This window comes from Salmo trutta, chromosome 26 (assembly GCF_901001165.1).
Source record: "Salmo trutta chromosome 26, fSalTru1.1, whole genome shotgun sequence".
NCBI lineage: Eukaryota > Metazoa > Chordata > Actinopteri > Salmoniformes > Salmonidae > Salmo > Salmo trutta.
The window spans coordinates 9,710,660-9,715,565 of NC_042982.1; positions in this window are offsets into that span (position 1 = coordinate 9,710,660).

Sequence of the window (4,906 nt, forward strand, 5' to 3'; positions counted from 1 at the left end):
GTACTGTTAGATTTCAGTGCAGCCTTTGATATTATTGACCATAATCTGTTGTTGAGAAAACGTATGAGTTATGGCTTGTCAACCTCTGCCATATCGTGGATTCAGAGCTATCTATCTAATATAACTCGAAGGAATTTCTATAATAGAAGCTTCTCTAATGTCAAACATGTAATGTGCGGTGTACCACAGGGCAGCTCTCTAGGCCCTCTACTCTTTTCCATTTTTACCAATGACCTTTCACTGGCATTAAACAAAGCATTTGTGTCCATGTATGCTGATGATTCAACCATATACGGACTAACAACCACAGCTAATGAAGTCACTGAAACCCTTAACAAAGAGTTGCAGTCAGTTTTGGAATGGGGGGCCTTTAAAAAACTGGACCAGAACATCTTTAAAACTAAGAAAATTGGATTTGGTACAAATCATTCCCTAAGTTCTATACCTCAGCTGAATCTGGTAATGAATGGTGCGGGTATTGAACAAGTTGAGGAGACTAGTACCTTAGATTGTAAACTGTCATGGTCAGAACATACAGATTCAATAGCTGTAAAGATGGGGAGAGGTCTGTCCGTCATAAAGACATGCTCTGGTTTTTGACGCCACATTCCACAAAGCAAGTCCTGCAGGCTCTAGTTGTATCTTATCTTGATTATTGTCCAGTCATATGGTCAAGTGCTGCAAAGAAAGACCTAGTTAACCTCTTAATTGTGGCCTAAAATGACATACCCAAATCTAACTGCCTGTAGCTCAGGCAGGACCTGAAGCAAGGATATGCATATTCTTGATACCATTTGAAAGGAAACACTTTGACGTTTGTGGAAATGTGAAATGAATGTATGAGAATATAAGACATTAGATCTGGTAAAATATCTTGTATTTTTGTATTTTTTTTGTACCATCTTTGAAATCCAAGAGAAAGGCCATAATGTATTATTCCAGCCCAGGTGCAATTTAGATTCAGCCCAGGTGCAATTTAGATTTTGGCCAGCAGTGTACATGCAAAGTGTTAGACTGATCCAATGAATCATTGCATTTCTGTTAAATGTTGTATCAAGCCTGCCCAAATGTGCCTAATTTGTTTATTAATAACTTTTCAAGGTCATAACTGTGCACTCTCCTCAAACAATAGCATGGTATTCTTTCACTGTAATAGCTACTGTAAATTGGACAGTGCAGTTAGATTAACAAGAATTTAAGATTTCTACCAATATCAGATACGTCTATGTCCTGGGAAATGTTCTTGTTACTTACAACCTCATACTAATCACATTAGCCTACATTAGCTCAACCGTCCAGCGGGGGATGCCTTGATGTGAGCCATGACCAACCTTTCAAAGCACTTCATGGCTACTTACGTGAGTGCTATGGGTCGGTAGTCATTTAGGCAGGATACCTTGGTGTTCTTGAGCACAGGGACTATGGTGTTCTGCTTGAAACATACAGGTATTACACACTCGGTCAGGGACAGGTTGAAAATGTCAGTGAAGGCACTTGCCAGTTGGTCAGCGCATGTTTGGAGTACACGTCCTGCTAATCCATCTGGCCCTGTGGCCTTGTGAATGTTGACCTGTTTAAAGGTCTTACTAACATCGGCTACGGCGAGCATGATCACATTGTCGTCCGGAGTAGCTGGTGCGCTCATGCATGCTTCAGTGTTACTTGCCTCGAAGCCCACATAGAAGTAATTTAGCTCGTCTGGTAGGCTTGTGTCACCGGGCAGCTCGCGGCTGGGCTTCCCTTTGTAGTCCGTAATAGTTTGCAAGCCCTGCCACATCCGACGAGCGTCGGATCTGGTGTAGTAGGATTCAATCTAAGTCCTGTATTTACACTTTGCCTGTTTGAAGGTTCGATTGAGGGCATAGCAGGATTTCTAGAGTCCCGCTCCTTGAAAGCGGCAGCTCTACCCTTTAGCTCAGTGCGGATGTTGCCTGTAATCAATGGCTTCTGGTTGGGGTATGTACGTACGGTCACTGTGGACAACGTCATCAATGCATTTATTGATGAAGTCAGATTTGCCAAATGGAGAGCGAGGGAGAGCTTTGTACGTGTCTCTGTGTGTGGAGTAAAGGTGGTCTAGAGTTTTTTTCCCTCTTGTAACATGCTGGTAGAAATGAGGTAAAATGGATTTAAGTTTCCCTGCTTTAAACTCCCTGGCTACAGTTTTTAATGTCCCGTTGGAAGGATATTCTTGAATTGAGCTCATCCAGTTTATTCTCCAATGATTGCACGTTGGCCAAATGGTAGAGGCGGGTTACCCACTCGCTGATGAATTCTCACAAGGCAACCAGACCTACAGTGAGGGAAACAAGATTTTGTACGTTTACCCACTGACAAAGAAATTATCAGTATATAATTTTAATGGTAGGTTTATTTGAACAGTGAGAGACAGAATAACAACAAAAAAATCTAGAAATACACATGTCAAAAATGGTATAAAATGATTAGCATTTTATAAAATTTTTGACATGCGTTTTTCTGGATTTTTTTTCTGTCTCTCACTGTTCAAATAAACCTACCATTAAAATTATAGACTGATCATTTCCTTGTCAGTGGGCAAACATACAAAATCAGCAGGGGATCAAATACTTTTTTCCCTCACTGTATGTCCCCTGTATCAGCGTCTTCTCTTCATTCGAATGACGGGGATATGGGCCTGGTCGGTATCTGGCGTAAATCCTTTGCGTCCGCATCGTTAAAGAAAAAATCTTCGTCCAGTTCTGATATCCAGAAGCTCTTTTTGGTCATAAGAGAGGATGGCAGAAACATTATGTACAAAATAAGTTATAAACAACGCAAACGAATACACAAATACGCAGAATTGGTTAGGAGCCCATAAAACGGCAGCCATCTCCTCCGGCGCCTATCTGTGTGTATGTACTGACATGTACTGTATGTGTAACTGATAGATGCACACACACGCACACTACATGTACATTTTTGAAATGTGTTATTTGTTGGACCCCAGTAACACTAGCTGTCACCATTGTTGTCGGCTAATGGGGATTGTGATTTTAAAATTGTATGTTCTATAAAATGTTATTTTCTCTCATACTCAAACGGCCTACTATTTAGGATGCAAGTATGGGTATTCGGACATGGCCAGTGGCTTTGGTATTCCAATCTGGAATTTCATTCGTGCAGAACCCTTGAACTAGATGGATGAATTTCCTGGATTTAGTCCTTATGTTTGTTCTTTCTCCATTTGTGTTACACATGGAAATCCCACAGGGAAAAGTATGTTTTATTGTTGGCTTAAACACTGTTGTTGGCTAAATCCAACAAGTTTAAAGACCAATCGATATGGCACTGTCACACCCTGATCTGTTTCACCTGTCCTTGTGATTGTCTCCACCCCCTCCAGGTGTCGCTTATTTTCCCCAGTGTATTTATCCCTGTGTTTCCTGTCTCTCTGTGCCAGTTCGTCTTGTTCTGTTTCAAGTCAACCAGTGTGTTTTTCCCGTGCTCCTGCTTTTGCTATTCTCTCTTTTGCTAGTCCTCCCGGTTTTAACCCTTGCCTGTTTTATGGACTCTGTACCCGCCTGCCTGACCAGTCTACCTGCCCTGACCTCAACCCTGCCTGCCACTCTGTACCTCCTGGACTCTGAACTGGTTTTGACCTTTTGCCTGTCCACGACCACTCTTGCCTACCCCTTTTGGAACTAAATATCAAACACTCAAACCATCTGCCTCCCGTGTCTGAATTTGGGTCTGGCCCTGAGCCCTTATAGGCACATCACTTGAAATGATGTCAACAAATTTGACATCCAAATGACATGACACCTTGGGACCACAACTCGTCACATGAACTGGAGTGCCCAATGTGTCGTATTCCTAATATACTGTACATAGCTATAGCTTCTAACATAAATTCATGCACATACCAACACCATCAACAAAGAACAACCAATCTTTGCTTCCATTTGCAGGTATTATTTACTGGTGATTATTTGCTTTACCCAGGGTTTCTTCCAGGGGTCGACATGCGAAATGTAAACCGTTCTTTACTCTACAGAGCTTAATCACCATGACACTCAAGATTCAGGGTCTAGGAAGGTGCTACAGTTCAATTTCTTTGAATATGAGGCATGAGGGGTAGACATGGCTGGGGAGGCACACATCAGTGCCACTATTTGTTTCATGCGTTGTTCCCCCTGCTTACGATGTATCACTGTTTTACTCTGCTCACTGGCTGGTTCCTATAATGGAAACCTCAGTGAGAGAGAAAGGAAAGGGGATACCAAGTCAGTTGTACAACTGAATGCATTCAACTGAAATGTGCCTTCCACATTTAAGAGGGAGATGCTTTAGCAGTTTTCTCTATTGTTAAAGACAGTCAATCGTCTGGTTTCTGAGGCTCCAAACTAGAGAAGTACTGTACAGTATGTGTAATTGGAGTAGAATTGGTTTGTCTGTCTGAGTTCGACACATGGTTATGATTTTGAACAAACCACAGAGAGCGACTATGTTCTCATGGCTAATTCATAGATTGTGCTTAGTCTGACATTAGGGCTCATGTATGCCATCATAATGATGCACTACACTGGATTGCCATTCTCATGTTGCAATGAGACTCATTAGAAAAATGCCTCCTCTGCTGTGTTCTTAGTGGGGTGTGAGATAGACATGAGTGACTGTTTGCCAATGAGGTTATTGTCACCATCCATTATCTTTCAGGTGGGAACAGTCAGCACTTTAAGAGACCCTGAGAAGAACATTTCCTATCCAATTTCTTTGAATGGATCTGAATCTAGAGTCTGTACTGAATGTATGGCACTCAATCTAATTTCAAATGAGGCAGAAATGGGAGCGGTTGCTGTGTGCTATGTGCCCTTGCACTTTTCTCGGAGCCCAAATGTTGCACAGCCAGTAGTGGGAATAATAACAGGAGGCAATTGCCCTACCT